Source organism: Hemitrygon akajei, chromosome 8 (assembly GCF_048418815.1).
Source record: "Hemitrygon akajei chromosome 8, sHemAka1.3, whole genome shotgun sequence".
Lineage (NCBI taxonomy): Eukaryota > Metazoa > Chordata > Chondrichthyes > Myliobatiformes > Dasyatidae > Hemitrygon > Hemitrygon akajei.
In genome coordinates, this window is record NC_133131.1 from 500,137 (window position 1) to 518,752 (window position 18,616).

Below are 18,616 nucleotides of genomic sequence, written 5' to 3' on the forward strand. Positions count from 1 at the left end.
GCCTTGTCCATTCATCTCTCCCCACTAATCTCCCTCCCAGTACTTATCCCTGCAAGCAGCCAAAGTGGTACACCTTGTATTCTTTCTGGGTAGTATCCAACCTGATGGCATGAATAACGATTTCTCATCTGGTTTTTTAAAAAAAATTCCCTCCACCTCCCCTCTTCTTCTATTCCCCACTCTGGCCCTTTACCTCCTCTCACCTTTAACCATATCACCTCCTTTCCTTTCTCCTATGATCCACTCTCCTCTCCTATCAGATTCCTTCCTCTTTACCCTTTTACCTTTCCCACCCACCTGGCTTCATCTATCACCTAGCTACCCTCCTTCCCTTCCCCCCACTTTTTTATCTTCCCCCTTCCAGTCTTTTCCAGTACAAAATATCGACTGCTTATTCATTTCCATAGATGCTGCTTGCTGAGTTCCTCCAGCATTTTATGTGTGTCGCTTAAGATGTCCAGCACAGTTACAGGCCAGTTGGCCCATCTAGTCTATAGCCAGTGTCTGTGCCCTACCACCCCATGGCATTTGACAGCCTGCGGACCCCAGAATGATCAAACGTGAGGAGCACAGCAGGGAGGTTTCAGTCTGTCAACAGCTATTTCGATTAGTCACATCCGTGCATGGTTAACACAGTGCTTTACAGTGCCAGTGACCTGGTACAGTACGGTACCCATCGCTGTCTGTAAGGAGTTTGTACATTGTCTCTGTGATCATGTGGGTTTCCTCCCACAGTCAAAGATGTATTGGTTGCTAAGTTAATTGGTCATTGTAAATTGTCATGTGATTAGGCTGGGGATAAATCGGTGGGTCATTGTAAATTGTCACGTGATTAGGCTGGGGATAAATCGGTGGGTCATTGTAAATTGCCACGTGATTAGGCTGGGGATAAATCGGTGGGTCATTGTAAATTGCCACGTGATTAGACTGGGGATAAATCGGTGGGTCATTGTAAATTGCCACGTGATTAGGCTGGGGATAAATCGGTGGGTCATTGTAAATTGTCACGTGATTAGGCTGGGGATAAATTGGTGAGTCATTGTAAATTGTCACGTGATTAGGCTGGGGATAAATCGGTGGGCTGTTGGGCGATGCGGCTCATTGGGCCAGAAGGGCCTGTTCTGTGTTTTGTCTAAATAAATAAATAAATAAATTTCCCTGTGAGGCAGAGCACAAACCCTGAGCTGCTATGTTAAATCTCTGACCATCGCCTGTGCTGTTACATCAACAGGCAGCATACAACTTAAGCTGAAGGAACAGCACCTCACCTTCCATCTGGGCAGGCTGCAGCTGTGGCAAGTTCTCCAATTTCAGATAACTTGCCAATTCTGACTGTTGTATCAAAATATCAAAGTACTTGTATATACTACCTTCACAGTAAAACAGAGAAATACAATAGGATCAATGAAAAACTGCACAAAGACTGACAAGTATCCAATGTACAAAAAAAGACAAACTGTGTAAATAAACATTAGCTAGACGGATACCGAGAACATGAATTGTAGAGCCCTTGAAAATGAATCCATAGGTTACGGAAACAGTTCAGAGTTGAGCTAAATGAAGTTTTCCACACTGGTTCAGGAGTCTAATGGTTGAAAGGTGATAACTGTTCCTGAACCTGGCGTTGTGGGACCTGAGGCCCCTGTATCTCTTGCCCAATGGTAGTACCAAAACGAGAGCATGGCCTGGATGGTGAAGGTCGTTGGTGATGGATGCTACTTTCTTGTAGCTCCTTGTGGATGTGCTCAAAGATGGGGAGGGTTTTGCCTGTGATGAACTGGGCTGTATCCACTACTTTTTGTAGTCTTTTCTGTTCTTGGGCATTGGTGTTTCCGTACCAGGCTGTGATGCAGCCAGTCAATATACTCTCCAGCACACATCTTCAGAATTCTGTCAAAGTTTTAGATGTCATGCCAAATCTTTGCAAACTTTCTAAGGAAGTAGAGGCACTGCTGTACTTAGTTCATAATTGCACTTACATGCTGGACCCAGGTCAGGCCCTCTGAAATGATAACACTAAGGAACTTAAAGTTGCTGACCCTCTCCCCCTCTGATCCCCCAATGAGGACTGACTCATGGATCTCTGCTTTCCTCCTCCTGAAGTCAATAATCATCTCCTTGGTCTTGCTGACTTTGTTGTTGTTCTGGCAGCACTCAGCTAGATTTTCAATCTCCCTCCTATATGCCACCTTTGATTTGGCCTATGGCAGTGGTATCATGAAATATAGTATTGAAGCTGTGCTTAGCCACACAGTTGTAAGTGAGTAGAGCAGGGGGCTCAGCACACAACCTTGTGGTGCACCTGTGTTAATGGAGATCATGGAGCAAGTGAGGAAATCAAGGATCCAATTGCACAAGGGAATACTGAGGCCCAGGTATTGAAGCTTATTGATTAGTTTTGAGCTGGTGAATGTTTGGAATTCCCTCCCATGAGAGCTGTGTAAATGGTGCCACTTTTGAGGTCTGGAACTTGAGGATGGTTAAGGATCAAAGGGGACAGACGGAAATTAAGCTAAGGCCAAAATCACATTAGTTGTGACTTTCTGGGTGGCAGGGGTACAATCCCAGTTTGGCAGTTTCTCCATGTGAGGTCATCTTTATATATTAAAAAGTTTTTTCTTTTTTCCATAGAAGCACTGGGAGATTTTCTTTCAGCCACCCCTTGTAGAAGGGAGTTACCCATTTCTACCCTTAAGGAGGTTTACAGGAAGCAATAATGGAAGAAATACATTAAGATCGGTTTGGAACAGCCAGTCTCTTCTGGGATGCACTCAGGGGTCACAGTCAGGAAGTTAAAGAAAGGCACTTGGGTGGGGGGGAGCGGTGTTAGAGAAGGGGATGTTCTCCGTCTGAGACAGCGCACAGAGACCCTGAGGTGGCACACTTGGATGTTAAGCAAATGTGCTTGGGGGTTGTTGTGAGGGGATGGGGTTAAGAGGATATGATTAGGCTTAGGTTTAGGATGAAGTTAATCCTAATCCACTTGGACTTATGTGTAACGTTAGTCCCAAATTGAAGTGCTTGATTCTTGACTGTTGTAGCAAAGTTACAATCAGCAATGCAAGAAGGCAACACATGACCTCCGGTCTTCTCCTATCATTTCGCATTTCCCCCTCCCCCCACTACTTTCAAATCTCTTAGTATCTTTCCTTTCAGTTAGTCCTGAAGAAGGGTCTCGGCCCGAAACATCGACACTGCTTCTCCTTATAGATGCTGCCTGGCCTGCTGTGTTCCACCAGCATTTTGTGTGTGTTGTTGTTTGAATTTCCAGCATCTGCAGATTTCCTCGTGTATGACCATGTCATCAAGGTTAGCGCAGAATGAACAATAAATAGTTCCAACACACAACAAAGAGTTCAGCAATAGTGCGCATGGATCCCCACTGGAGGAAACCAGTGTGGGTTACCTAACTGGGATCAGGTGAGCAGCTTCTGAAATCTTGGCCGATTGCGGTGTTTGGTTGAGGTCCTCTTTTATTTCTGGTAGTTCCATTCACTGTTGGTTTTAGACAACCAGACACATGGCTGTGTTTTGGTTGTAGTTGTTAAACACTGTCCTCTTCACACCTGACAATCAATTGTCACTGAATAAGTGCTGGTTCTGAATTTGTTGTTGGACTCACCTCTGAGGCTGGGGTGGACTTCCACCAACCTGTGCATAAACCAGGCGTTTATCTTGTTAATTCTTTTATTTGCATGTTTTGGGGTCAGTCCAGAGAGTCCATTTATAGCCTGTCCTTGCTCGCCTTTGAGAAAGGAGATGGATTCCCTCCCCCTAAAAAAACAATAAAAATCCTACAGGAATTGTGACCCGGGGAGAAGTTTCTGATGTTATTAGGTTAAAGGAGGTTTTCAATGTTGCTAAAACCATTGGTGTCGGGATGGGGAGTGTTTGGCAGTTCAGCCCAAAGGTTGATGAAGAAATCTCCAAAGGAGGAACAGTGTGACAGTGAACGATTAGACTAAAAACTCAAGCAGGAATCTACATAGAAAGCAGAAGGAAATGCTTGTCTTTTAATGCTGGCCACATAGCCTGCTTAGAGAGTATGCTGTTGTGTTCATCACTGATCTCTACATTTCCCCCCCCCCCCCCCCATGCACTAACAACAAGAACGCACTGGCAGAGCTTTACACTATCATCAGCTCTCTACAAAACAAGCATCCGGACGGCCTCTTCATAATTGCAGGAGACTTCAATCATGTTATTTATTGTGTTCTTTATGCTGAATCGAATCCTGAGTAACATCAGTTTATTCTCCTTTACACTTGTGTACAGAAGAATGACAATAAACAATCTTGAATCTTAAAGGGAGAGGAATTATAATAGGGTATTTTAAAATAAATACTTCTGTCTTCAGAATGGAAAACAATAAGGTGTGAGTGGAGGACCAAGGATGTAGAGTGAATGTCTTCAAGGCGACAGAGACAGGCATTAAGTGCTGGCAGCCATATTTTGTGAAATAATTAATTTTATAAAGTACTGTGAGTAAAAGAAGCAACACTGGAGAATTTAATATCCAGCAATGCTCTGGACCAGATGACCGACATCCTTGAGTTTTAACATGATGGCTTCCATTTAATGTCAGAGAATGTTTACAATATATAACCTGAAATTCTTACTCTTCCACAAAAACACGAGAGAAATCCCACAGAATGAATGACGATAAAATGTTAGAACCCCAAAGCCCTCTTCTCCCCCTCCCACGTACAAGCAACAGCAAAGCATCAACCCTCCCCTCCCCCACATTTCAACAAAAAGCATCAGCACCCACCACCCACCAGGCAATCAATAGCAAAGCCCCCAAGAGAGACCGTGATCTGCAGCACTGAAAAACTAATTGTTTACCCGTCATTTTGACATTCCACAGGCTTCATCTCTTCCTAATAAAGGGGTAGAGAGGTGTCACGCAAGAGAACAACTCACTGATTACTTACAGTGCTAAAGTCTGCTCTGTTGCACATTTTCTGAGTTCTCTGACTCAAGAATCGACAGCAAACTCTCAGCCCACCACCAAGAGAAAGAGAGCGTGCACAGTTCATCGAGTACAGGGACCACCAACTGCTGTCCCCGATATTCTGTTTCCTGCTGCAACACTTCATTCAGTGGCACTGGCATGGAATCAGGTTGTCCACAGGGCCACAAAGCCTCAGAACCCTGAAGGTGCGCGCTTGTCTTCTAGGCCACGCCCTTGGGGTGTCAAAAAGAGGCCAATTGGTGAGCCCTGGAACCATCGTCATAAAGAACCACTGTTCGAGTGCAGCTGCAGGTCAAGGGCACTGACAGAACCCACCCACCTTGAAAGGGGAAAAAAAGAGACCTTAAAGTTAGAAATTAAGCTGTTTCTGCAGATGAGCTGAAAGGAGCTGTTCTCTAGAGCCATTGTAGCTCCGCCAAAGACACTGGATTCCAAATTGTCACGTTGTAGAGTAATCCCTGTGGATCAGCAGGTGGGAAGATAATAGCCATTTCTGAAAGGAGCAGTCTTTCCAGGTGAGACAATACTTACCCTGTGAAGATGTTGAGATCCTCTATGTTGGTGAGACCATAATAAATTGGGGAACCTCTTCGTCAAGCATCTCTGCTGCAGCCACTAAAAGTGGAACTTCCGAATGACCAAACATTTTAATTCTGATACCCATTCCCATTGCAATGTCAATCTATTACCTCCTTTTGTGCCACGATGAGGCCACCCTGAGGGTGGAGGAGCAACACCTTGTATTCTGCATCTCCATTCCTAGACCAAAGGTTTTAGCAACCTTGAAAACATTCTTTAATCTAAAGGAAGTCCCAAAGAAGGGTCTAGACTTGAAACATCAACTATTTATTCATTTCCATAGACCTACTGTGTTCCTCCAAGATTTTGTGCATTGCTCTGGATTTCCAGCATCTTCAAAATCTCATGTTTGTTATTTATTTCTTTGCTTTATTTAAAGATACAGCACAGAAACAGGCCTTACTGACCCATCGAGTCCGCACTGCTCTTTCCTCTAGTTTCCTCCCACATTCCAAAGACATTTGTGGCTTAATTAGTCATTGTAAATTGTCCTGTGAATAAACTATGGTTAATTAGGTGGGTTGCTGGGTAGTGCGGTGGGTTGGGCCTGAAAGGCTTGTTCCCTGCTGTATCTCCAAATTAATTAATTGTGCACATGTGACCAATTAATCTACCAACCAGTATGTCTTTGGAATGTGGGAGGAAACCAGAGCACCCAGAGGAAACCCATGCAGCCACAGGAAAAAAACTGGCTGTCAGTTTGTCGAAGAATTATGTGAACTTGTCATGAAAGAGATGGGTGAAAATCATATGTCAACCGCTGCTGGAAATGGAGTCAAGCAGCAGAAAGAGACTCTTTGGCCCATCATGTCCTTGCCAGCCATCAAGTACCCATCATTGCTAATCCCATTTAAAACAGAACAGTACAACACAGTACATGCCCTTCGGCACACAATGTTGTGCCAACCTTTTAATCTACTCTAATCTAACCCTTCCCGCCTATATAGCCCTTCATTTTTCTATCATCCACGTGCCTGTCTAAGAGTCTCCTAAACGTCCCTAATGTATCTGCCTCTTCTATCACCACCCCTGACAGCATGTTTCATGCACCCACTATTTTCTGTTTTAAAAAAAAATATCTTTCACACCTTCCTCTATTTTCCTCCAATTACCTTAAAATTCTACCCCCTTGTGTTAGCCATTTACCGGCACCTGGTCGACTGCTTCCATACCTTGGTGATGCAGGGCTCGCCCAGGTGCCGCTTCATTGTTGCAAAAGCGCTTGACTGCAGCATCCCTTGGGTAGTGCATTCCAGATTCCACTGTGTAAGAGCTTCAGCTGTTACCATCTCTGACCAGTGGACTTGCCAGGTACAAAGAGATCACAGAAGCACGCAGACTGGTCAAGTGAGTTGGCAGCAATAAGGCAAGTGCAAGATGGGCCTTGAATTATTTTGATTTTTAATGTTTGTAAAAAAATAATGAAAACAAAATAGTAAAAATAGGTGAATCTTGGACATAAGACGTTCAGTGAAGGCTGCCTGAGTCTGTCTTTAGCTTATTATAAGCGCAACTAAATCAAAATAACAATATAGCAAAATCTTGTAGAGTTGGTGTGGGTGTTGGGCTTCTCTCTACAAACACCTCACATAAAGCTCTGTATAGTGTGTGCTGGCATTCAGAATACTTTATCACTCACCTTTTCCTTTAGTTCCAGTTCCTGTTAGTGACTTCTGTCCAGCTCCCGATATTGGCTCTGTGTGTGCTCTGAAATCTGAAGATTGCTTTGATCAGCTCTCTGAGAAAAAGCTTCATTTTGTGAGATGGTGCACCTTTTGCCTTCTATTCCCCCCCCCCCCCCCCCCCGTAGGTTCCTGTCTGTCAGGCCATTGACCAGCAATCCCACAAGCTGTTCCATAGTCTAGGAGTGGGTTCAATAGACCACAGGCAGCAAGAACAGTTACCATTCAGTACCAGGATCAAGTGAGCACACTGCCTTTTTCCAGGCTTGAGGAACTGAAAGCTAGAGAGCACAAGTTCAAGGTAAAAGGGGAGAGATTTAATAGGATCTTGAGGAACAGCTTTTATTTTACACAGATGGGTGGTGTTTATGTGGAATGAGCTTGATGCAGGTTCAGACAATACTTGTCTGAAATGTCAAAATCCCAAAAGGTCTGATATTCAATTTTTTTGAGTGCTGACATGACATGACAAATGGAAAATCCCACCAGGCGCTGAGAAGGTTCACAGGTGATGCACAGATCTCTGCGCAGCCCTGACCGTCTTGAGAAGTGACCTCGCATACCTGATGAACAGAAGTTAATGAAAAATTAAAAATACAGCATAAAGCAAAGTGAAGATCTCGGTTGTGTATTGAAAGAGTGGATTTGTCAGTGTCAGAAGGAAACATAGACGCTTAACAGTTTGCTGATCATGAAACAAACAAAAACCTATCGTGGCGAATTGAAAATTGAAGGGTATTGTAAATATTCAGCAGGCTGGTTGCATAAATTTAAGAAAAGACACAGCTTTGATCTTTTTTAAAGATTTGCGGTGATGAAGCGTCTGCTGGTGACAAAGCAACAGAAAAATTCATTGCTAAGTTTGCCAAGATCGTCACTGATGAAAATCTAACACACTACATCAGTACATATGTGTGATGAACAAGTGTAAGAAAAAGACTGCTTGCTGGCAGCACATAAATTCTGAGCCAGGAATGTTGGTGAATCCGAGATATATGATATATTCTGAAATCTGAAACGCTTCAACAAAACAGCATTCTACTGGGGCCAAGGTGCAAAACACATCCACACACAGCATATATAGTTAAAATAGCACATGCAGTCACAGAAAATAATGTTAGCGCTACTCCCTCAGTGGCATATGACCTGTAGATTGATGGTGCATGGGTTGTTGTTCTGGAGCCACACTTCTATAAGAACAAGCACATAGCAATTCCTCATCCCACGAGAGTGCAGCTGCAGACGGAGGCAATCAGCTTGTCTTCCAGGGAGCAAACACTGCAGAGCACCATCAACAGGAGGCGCAAAGTCCCCAACTCAGCACGTTTGCTGCGCATGTTCTGTCCCATACCGCCTCCATTGCCTCCTCCCCTGAAAGGGTGTAATAGGCATGAGGGCCTTGTCTCTGCATCAGCTGAGGCCACGCATCTCCCTCACCATTGAAGTTTGGAAGTGTTAGAAGGTGAGTAGAACTAGCTTGGATGGGCATCTTAGTCAGCATGGACCAGTTGGGCCAAAAGGCCTGTTTCTGTGCTATATAACTGACTGTCAGTGAAGGCAAGCTGGCTTTTTGGATGTCTTACTATAGTTTTATAATTTAAAACCAAAGATTCAAGTGCTGGGTTCATGTAAAATGGAAAAGTGGACTTTTCTTTGAAAAGTAAAGAATGAGAAATGTTGGTATTTAGAGAGATTTGATCCTTGTATATCACCCCAGCAAACTAACAAGCAAGAATAAGAAAGTATTACAGCCAACAAAAGATGTGTCATTGTTTTGCAAGAAGAAAATGGAATCCAAGAGTTAAAAAGTTTTTCTGCAATTATCTTGGGGTCTATGTGCAGTTTTGGTATCGTAGACTTCACTGTGACAGGCCCTTCAGCAGACCGCCGTACCTCTTGGTGGTCATCCTATTTGTCCAGGTCATACCCAAAGCTCTCTACGCTTTTCCTGCCAAATTCCATTTAAACATTGTTATTGTATCTATCCCACCACCTCCTCAGGCAGCTCATTCCAGATATTCACCACCAACTGTTTGGAAAGACTTACTCCTCAGATCACCTTTAAAATTCTCCCCTCTCACTTTCAACATGTGCTCTCTATTCTAGGCTGTCCTGGGGGAAAAGACCCAATCTGTTGCATAGCAGTTATCACAGCGCCTGCATCCCAGGCTGACTGTAAGGAATTTGTATGTTCTCCCTGTGACTACGTAGCTTTCCTCCAGTTGCTCCGGTTTCATCCCACATTCTAGGCGTACTGGTTAGTAGGTTAACTGGTCAGCGCGGGCTCATTGGTTCTTAAGGGCCTGTTACTGTGCTGTATTTCTAAATAAAAAAATTTTTAAACGTAGCATTTTATGAAAAGCCATTAATAAACAAAGACTGACAAACGATCAATGTGTAAAAGAAGACAAACTGCAAATAAAAATAATACTAAGAACATGAGTTGTAAAGAGTCTTTGGAAGTGAATCTATAGCTTGTAGAATCCATTCAGAGTAAAGGTGAGTGAAGATATGTACAGTGTTGGTTGAAGGATAATAACAGTTCCTGAAAATGGTGGTGTGGGTTGTAAGGGTTCTGAACCTCCTGCCCAATGGTGATAGTAAAAAGAAGGGAAGGCCTGGATGGTGGAGGTCCTTGATGACCAATGTTGTTTTCTTGTGTTAGCACTTCTTGTAGATGAGCTCAATAGCAGGGAGGGCTTTTCCTGTGATGGACTGGTCTGTATCTACCACGTTCTGTAGTCTTTTCCATTCCTGGGCAGCAGTGTTTCCATAGCAGGCTGTGATGCACCCAGTCAGGGAGCCTGTCCTTCTCACTAAAGAATGATTTATTGTTACATTATCCAACTAAGATCACCACCACACAGTTCTTAAATCCTCCGACTACTTCCATCTAACACCATTTACAATCATAAACGTAGGACGCTGAAATTCTGGTCAGGCAGCATCTATGGAGGGAAATAAACAGTCGACGTTTTGGGCCTGGACTCTTCACCAGGACTGGAAAGGCTTCTTTCCCTTTCCTTTCTAGTCCTGATGAAGGTCCTCGGCTCAAAATATCAACTGCTTGTTCCCTTCCAAGATGCTGCCTGGCCTACTATGTTTTACTTGTATTTTATTTAAAGGTGCAGCACAGCAACGAGCCTACACCATCCAAATACACCCCTGTGAGTAATTAACCCACTAACCTGTATGCCTTTGGAGTGTGGGAGGAAACACACGTGGTCACAAACTCCTTACAGACTGAACGCAGCTTGCTGGCACTGTAACAACATAATGCTACCATGCCACCCCTGAGTTCCTCCAGTATTGAGTGTGTACGTTGCTATCACTTACAGACTGTTTAGCCAGAAATCTCAGTTCTAAGCTGAGGAGGAAGTTTTTCTTGCATGGGATTATAATTCATTGGAATTGTCTTCCCCCTTCAAAGAGCTCAGGGCTGATACTGATTAACAGTTGTACATTCAGGGAATGGACATGTGTGGGCAAAGACCAAGGTACAACTGAGACAGAAGTTGATCTTACTGATGTGACTGGAGGAGGCAGTCTTCAAAACACACATATCAAGTCCTCAAAAATCATGTTCTCGTTCAGCGAGATTACTCCTTGTTCTCCCCAACTCCAAACGTATGAGTGGGTGATCATCAAACTCATTGCTGTCTCTGCAGCTTGGAAGCAACAGCAATGCTTTGTGCCATCACTTTCAGGTTTGCCGAGACTTCTTTAGAGGAAGGATGCCAACACTTTGGAGACGGCGCAGAAGAGGTTCACCAGGATGCTGGCTGGATTAGAGGGCACGTGCTATAATGAGAGGTTGGACAAACTTGGGTTGTTTGCTCTGGGGTGATGGTGGCTGAGGAGAGATCTGATAGAGGTTTATAAGATTATGAGAAGCATAGATAAAGCAGAAAAGAACTAATATGTTCCATGGGTTGAAATGTTTAAACCAGAAGGCATGCATTTAAGGTGAGGGGGGTGAGATGTGAGGGGCAAGCTTTTTTTACGTAGAGAGTAATGGGTGCCTGGAGTGTGCTGCCTGGGGTGGTGGTCGAGGCAGAAGCATTTTAGAAACTTTTAAGAGACGTTTAGATAGGCACATGAATGTTAGAAGAATGGAAGGATATGGACATTGTGTAGGCAGAGGAGATTAGTTTAGTTTGCCATTTGATTACTAATTTAATTGGTGTGGCTCCACGTCGTGGGCTGAAGGGCTTACCCCTGTGCTGTATGTTCTATGTTCTGGCTAGATGACTTTGAAGTGATGTTGTTGACTTTGAAGACTGAAGTTGGTGAGTCCGGAAGTCAAGACCCAATAGTCAAAGCTTTGAGTTGGCGAGTCCAGTGGAGATGCCCAATGTCCACAAGTAAACTGGAGGCCAGAGTCTGTGTGTGAGAATGATTGGTTGGTTGGATGGGAGGAAGGGGGCTTGTTTTGTTGTTGTTGCTTGTGTTCTCCTGAACGTGGTGGGCACACTATGCTGGCACCAGGGTTCAATTCCTGAAACTGTCTGTACCATAGGATATCCCTGTGATCCCATGGTACATTCCAAAGGTGTATGGGTGTAACCAGAGAGCCGTGCCTGTCACGTGACAGCACTGCCCTCACCTGGTCAGAGGTCACACCACCTGCCAGTCAACATTTCGCCCCTCCCAACTAATCAATGCACACTTAACCGTTGGCCACCTTAATTAGATTAACCTGTCTAGCACCAAGCCATTGCCCCCCGGTGAATCACCCTGACCTATAAAGGGTGCTACATGTGCTTGGCTCGCTCTCTTTTTTGCCATCCTCGAGGGACCACCCTGCTTCACTCCAGGCTGAAGACCACAGAACAGCGCTGGAGACACGTGGTAAGGTGTGCATTGAATTGGGTTGTGAGAGCATTTATTGTCCCTTTAGCAAAGAGCCGTGCTTGCCCATAGCCAAGGGGGGCAGGTATTGTTACTTTTCCCTCGCTTGTATGTGTACCTGTACTCCATCCCCACACTGTTTTCCCTGTGTATTGTACTGCAGACCCGACTTTTCCCACGCTCCTCTATTCTAAGCGCGTTTGTGTGAATATTGTAGCCACTTGTGTTGTTCCCAAGCTTTTTCTCCCCTTGTAAATAAACTTCTTCTTATTAAAACTGTGTGTCCAGAGCTCTTGCCTTTGAGACCCAAAGAATCTTTCTCATTGGTCAGATGAGTGTAATTGGGCGGTGGGGACCTGTTGGGCCAGAAGAGCCTGTTACCCTGCTGTAACTCTAAATAAAATTACAGCAAGTTAAAAACTGCTTCCCTTGATTGAATAAGGAGATGAAATGGATGCGATATTGCTGTGAATCTCAGATACTGCCTACGTGAGGCCAGATAGCACAAGTCCCACTAAGCTGAATGTTGGAGGAGGACGTTAAGAAGCACTTCCTTGTGCTGAAGAGACTAAAGTCACAGTAGAGGTTTGAGTAGGGCCACTTTGGTGGTGAGGTCAGATTCATGTACATCAAAACACGGAGAAATGTGTCATTTGTGTTAACCAGCACAATCTAATGATGCGATGAGGGCACCCATTCTGGCACCAACATAGCATGCCCACAACGTTCAGAACAACACAAAACGCAACAAAACAACAACAGCAAAACAAGTTCTTTTCCTCCCTCCCACATACACATGCACAGTTCTCCAACCCAAGGGCAATCTGTCTTCAGTTTCCAGCAGATTCATGGATTTGCAAGCATTGGGCTTCAGGCTCCCCAGTGGACTCACAGAACCAGGCTTCAGCCATCAGACCTCGACTTCCAGACTTCTGAAGGATGTTCGGCCTTCGATCTTTAGGACTCACCAATGAGGACCCGGAACGTTAGATTGAGGATAAACCTGGTGGGAAAGTTTGAAGCCGAGAGATTCAGAGGAAAGGGGAGATGTTGTGGGAGGCAGCAATTCATTCCATGCTCATTAGGAGAAAAAGGGAGATGGAAATGGTGTGTTCCCCGGTGAGGACAGAATATCAGTGTCCAGGAAGTCTCCCAAATCTTTTATTTTCATTTATAGATACAGTATGGAGTAGGCCCTTCTGGCCATTTGAGCCATGCCGCCCAGCAACCCCCGATATAACTCCAACCTAATCATGGGACAATTTACAATGATCAGTTAACTTACTAACCATTCATCTTTGGATTGTGGGTGGAAACCGGAGCACCCAGAGGAAACACAAGCATTCCACAGGGAGGATGTACAAATTCCTTACAGAGGATTGAACTCAGAGTTCCAACACCCCGAGCTGTAATAATGTTGCACTAACCACTACGCTACCTTGTCACCCATTAGTGAAGCCCTTTCCCATCGCTCATCCAACCAGTCCCTGCAGCCAAGTGGCCCTCATTGCTAACTCTCCACCAGCTCCAGCCCTCTGACTCCACCCTCCACCAGCTCCATGGCTCAGCCTCCCCCACTCCCTCCTCCACTCCCTCCACCAGCTCCACGGCTCAGTCTCCTCCACTCACTCCCCCACCCTCCACCAGCTCCAGGGCTCAGTCTCCCCCACTCCCTCCTCCACCCTCCACCAGCTCCAGGGCTCAGTCTCCTCCACTCACTCCACCAGCTCCACGGCTCAGTCTCCTCCACTCCCTCCCCCACCCTCCACCAGCTCCAGGGCTCAGCCTCCTCCACTCCCTCCTCCACCCTCCACCAGCTCCACGGCTCAGTCTCCCCCACTCCCTCCTCCACCCTCCACCAGCTCCATGGCTCAGCCTCCTCCACTCCCTACTCCACCCTCCACCAGCTCCAGCCCTCTGTCTCCTCCACTCCCTCCTCCACCCTCCACCAGCTCCAGCCCTCTGTCTCCTCCACTCCCTCCTCCACCCTCCACCAGCTCCACGGCTCAGCCTCCTCCACTCTCTCCTCCACCCTCCACCAGCTCTACGGCTCAGTCTCCTCCACTCCCTCCTCCACGCTCCACGGCTCAGCCTCCTCCAATCCCTCCTCCACCCTCCACCAGCTCCATGGTTCAGCCTCCTCCACTCCCTCCTCCACCCTCCACCAGCTCCAGCCCTCTGACTCCACCCTCCACCAGCTCCATGGCTCAGCCTCCTCCACTCCCTCCTCCACCCTCCACCAGCTCCACGGCTCAGCATCCACCACTCCCTCCTCCACCCTCCACCAGCTCCACGGCTCAGCCTCCTCCACCCTCCACCAGCTCCAGCCCTCTGACTCCACCCTCCACCAGCTCCATGGCTCAGCCTCCCCCACTCCCTCCTCCACCCTCCACCAGCTCCACGGCTCAGCCTCCTCCACCCTCCACCAGCTCCAGCCCTCTGTCTCCTCCACTCCCTCCACCAGCTCCACGGCTCAGCCTCCACCACTCTCTCCTCCACCCTCCACCAGCTCTACGGCTCAGTCTCCTCCACTCCCTCCTCCACCCTCCACCAGCTCCACGGCTCAGCATCCACCACTCCCTCCTCCACCCTCCACCAGCTCCACGGCTCAGCCTCCTCCACCCTCCACCAGCTCCAGCCCTCTGACTCCACCCTCCACCAGCTCCATGGCTCAGCCTCCCCCACTCCCTCCTCCACCCTCCACCAGCTCCACGGCTCAGCCTCCTCCACCCTCCACCAGCTCCAGCCCTCTGTCTCCTCCACTCCCTCCTCCACCCTCCACCAGCTCCACGGCTCAGCCTCCACCACTCTCTCCTCCACCCTCCACCAGCTCTACGGCTCAGTCTCCTCCACTCCCTCCTCCACGCTCCACGGCTCAGCCTCCTCCAATCCCTCCACCAGCTCCATGGCTCAGCCTCCTCCACTCCCTCCTCCACCCTCCACCAGCTCCAGCCCTCTGACTCCACCCTCCACCAGCTCCATGGCTCAGCCTCCTCCACTCCCTCCTCCACCCTCCACCAGCTCCACGGCTCAGCCTCCTCCGCTCCCTCTTCCACCCTCCACCAGCTCCACGGCTCAGCCTCCTCCACTCCTTCCTCCACCCTCCACCAGCTCCAGCCCTCTGACTCCTCCACTCCCTCCTCCACCAGCTCCACGGCTCAGTCTCCTCCACTCCCTCCTCCACCCTCCACCAGCTCCACGGCTCAGCCTCCTCCACTCCCTCTTCCACCCTCCACCAGCTCCACGGCTCAGCCTCCTCCACTCCCTCCCCCACCCTCCACCAGCTCCACGGCTCAGTCTCCTCCACTCCCTCCTCCACCCTCCACCAGCTCCAGCCCTCTGACTCCACCCTCCACCAGCTCCATGGCTCAGCCTCCCCCACTCCCTCCTCCACCCTCCACCAGCTCCAGCCCTCTGACTCCAACCTCCACCAGCTCCATGGCTCAGCCTCCTCCACTCCCTCCTCCACCCTCCACCAGCTCCACGGCTCAGCCTCCTCCACTCCCTCCACCAGCTCCACGGCTCAGTCTCCTCCACTCTCCACCAGCTCCAGCCCTCTGACTCCACCCTCCACCAGCTCCACGGCTCAGCCTCCTCCACTCCCTCTTCCACCCTCCACCAGCTCCACGGCTCAGCCTCCTCCACTCCCTCCCCCACCCTCCACCAGCTCCACGGCTCAGTCTCCTCCACTCCCTCCTCCACCCTCCACCAGCTCCAGCCCTCTGACTCCACCCTCCACCAGCTCCATGGCTCAGCCTCCCCCACTCCCTCCTCCACCCTCCACCAGCTCCAGCCCTCTGACTCCAACCTCCACCAGCTCCATGGCTCAGCCTCCTCCACTCCCTCCTCCACCCTCCACCAGCTCCACGGCTCAGCCTCCTCCACTCCCTCCACCAGCTCCACGGCTCAGTCTCCTCCACTCCCTCCTCCACTCTCCACCAGCTCCAGCCCTCTGACTCCACCCTCCACCAGCTCCACGGCTCAGCCTCCTCCACTCCCTCCTCCACCCTCAACCAGCTCCACGGCTCAGCCTCCTCCACTCCCTCTTCCACCCTCCACCAGCTCCATGGCTCAGCCTCCTCCACTCCCTCCTCCACCCTCAACCAGCTCCACGGCTCAGTCTCCTCCACTCCCTCCTCCACCCTCCACCAGCTCCAGGGCTCAGCCTCCTCCACTCCCTCCACCAGCTCCAGGGCTCAGCCTCCTCCACCCTCCACCAGCTCCAGGGCTCAGTCTCCTCCACTCCCTCTTCCACCCTCCACCAGCTCCACAGCTCAGCCTCCTCCACTCCCTCCCCCACCCTCCACCAGCTCCATGGCTCAGTCTCCTCCACTCCCTCCTCCACCCTCCACCAGCTCCAGCCTCTCTCCTCCACTCCCTCCTCCACCCTCCACCAGCTCCAGCCTTCTGACTCCTCCACTCCCTCCTCCACCAGCTCCACAGCTCAGCACTCCCTCCCCCACCCTCCACCAGCTCCATGGCTCAGTCTCCTCCACTCCCTCCTCCACCCTCCACCAGCTCCAGCCCTCTGACTCCTCCACTCCCTCCTCCACCAGCTCCACAGCTCAGCACTCCCTCCCCCACCCTCCACCAGCTCCATGGCTCAGTCTCCTCCACTCCCTCCTCCACCCTCCACCAGCTCCATCCCTCTATCTCCTCCACTCCCTCCTCCACCCTCCACCAGCTCCACGGCTCAGCCTCCTCCACTCCCTCCTCCACCCTCCACCAGCTCCAGGGCTCAGTCTCCTCCACTCCCTCTTCCACCCTCCACCAGCTCCATGGCTCAGTCTCCCCCACTCCCTCCTCCACCCTCCACCAGCTCCACGGCTCAGCCTCCTCCACTCCCTCCTCCACCCTCCACCAGCTCCAGCCCTCTGTCTCCTCCACTCCCTCCTCCACCCTCCACCAGCTCCACGGCTCAGCCTCCTCCACTCCCTCCTCCACCCTCCACCAGCTCCAGGGCTCAGTCTCCTCCACTCCCTCCTCCACCCTCCACCAGCTCCAGCCCTCTGTCTCCACTCCCTCCCCCACCCTCCACCAGCTCCACGGCTCAGCCTCCCCCACCCTCCACCAGCTCCAGAGCTCAGCCTCCTCCACCCTCCACCAGCTCCAGGGCTCAGTCTCCTCCACTCCCTCCTCCACCCTCCACCAGCTCCAGAGCTCAGTCTCCACCACTCCCTCCTCCACCCTCCACCAGCTCCAGGGCTCAGTCTCCCCCACCCTCCACCAGCTCCAGGGCTCAGCCTCCTCCACCCTCCACCAGCTCGACGGCTCAGCCTCCCCCACTCCCTCCTCCACCCTCCACCAGCTCCAGGGCTCAGCCTCCTCCACCCTCCACCAGCTCCACGGCTCAGCCTCCCCCACTCCCTCCCCCACCCTCCACCAGCTCCAGGGCTCAGTCTCCCCCACCCTCCACCAGCTCCAGGGCTCAGCCTCCTCCACCCTCCACCACCCTCCACCAGCTCCACGGCTCAGCCTCCTCCACTCCCTCTTCCACCCTCCACCAGCTCCACGGCTCAGCCTCCTCCACTCATTCCTCCACCCTCCACCAGCTCCAGCCCTCTGACTCCTCCACTCCCTCCTCCACCAGCTCCACGGCTCAGTCTCCTCCACTCCCTCCTCCACCCTCCACCAGCTCCACGGCTCAGCCTCCTCCACTCCCTCTTCCACCCTCCACCAGCTCCACGGCTCAGCCTCCTCCACTCCCTCCCCCACCCTCCACCAGCTCCACGGCTCAGTCTCCTCCACTCCCTCCTCCACCCTCCACCAGCTCCAGCCCTCTGACTCCTCCACTCCCTCCTCCACCAGCTCCACGGCTCAGTCTCCTCCACTCCCTCCTCCACCCTCCACCAGCTCCACGGCTCAGCCTCCTCCACTCCCTCTTCCACCCTCCACCAGCTCCACGGCTCAGCCTCCTCCACTCCCTCCCCCACCCTCCACCAGCTCCACGGCTCAGTCTCCTCCACTCCCTCCTCCACTCTCCACCAGCTCCAGCCCTCTGACTCCTCCACTCCCTCCTCCACCAGCTCCACGGCTCAGCCTCCTCCACTCCCTCCTCCACCCTCCACCAGCTCTATGGCTCAGCCTTCCCCACTCCCTCCTCCACCCTCCACCAGCCCCAGCCCTCTGACTCCTCCACTCCCTCCTCCACCAGCTCCACGGCTCAGCCTCCTCCACTCCCTCCACCAGCTCCACGGCTCAGTCTCCTCCACTCCCTCCTCCACTCTCCACCAGCTCCAGCCCTCTGACTCCACCCTCCACCAGCTCCATGGCTCAGCCTCCTCCACTCCCTCCTCCACCCTCCACCAGCTCCACGGCTCAGCCTCCTCCACTCCCTCTTCCACCCTCCACCAGCTCCATGGCTCAGCCTCCTCCACTCCCTCCACCAGCTCCACGGCTCAGTCTCCTCCACTCCCTCCTCCACCCTCCACCAGCTCCAGCCCTCTGACTCCTCCACTCCCTCCTCCACCAGCTCCACGGCTCAGCCTCCTCCTCTCCCTCTTCAACCCTCCACGATCTCCACGGCTCA

At 50.5% G+C, this 18,616-nt stretch overlaps 1 long non-coding RNA gene across 2 annotated transcripts in view; it reads left to right on the plus strand.

Annotated features, from left to right (window-relative positions):
* LOC140731531 (uncharacterized) overlaps positions 1-18,616 on the plus strand; it is an 86,347-nt gene that overhangs the window by 3,144 nt on the left and 64,587 nt on the right. The window contains exon 2 of one of the 2 annotated variants that reach the window (XR_012099861.1): positions 10,944-11,049. The exons of the other annotated variant lie outside the window; for it this stretch is intronic. This is a non-coding gene — a long non-coding RNA (uncharacterized lncRNA). The remainder of the gene's footprint in view (positions 1-10,943; positions 11,050-18,616) is intronic. 2 annotated transcript variants of the gene reach the window in all.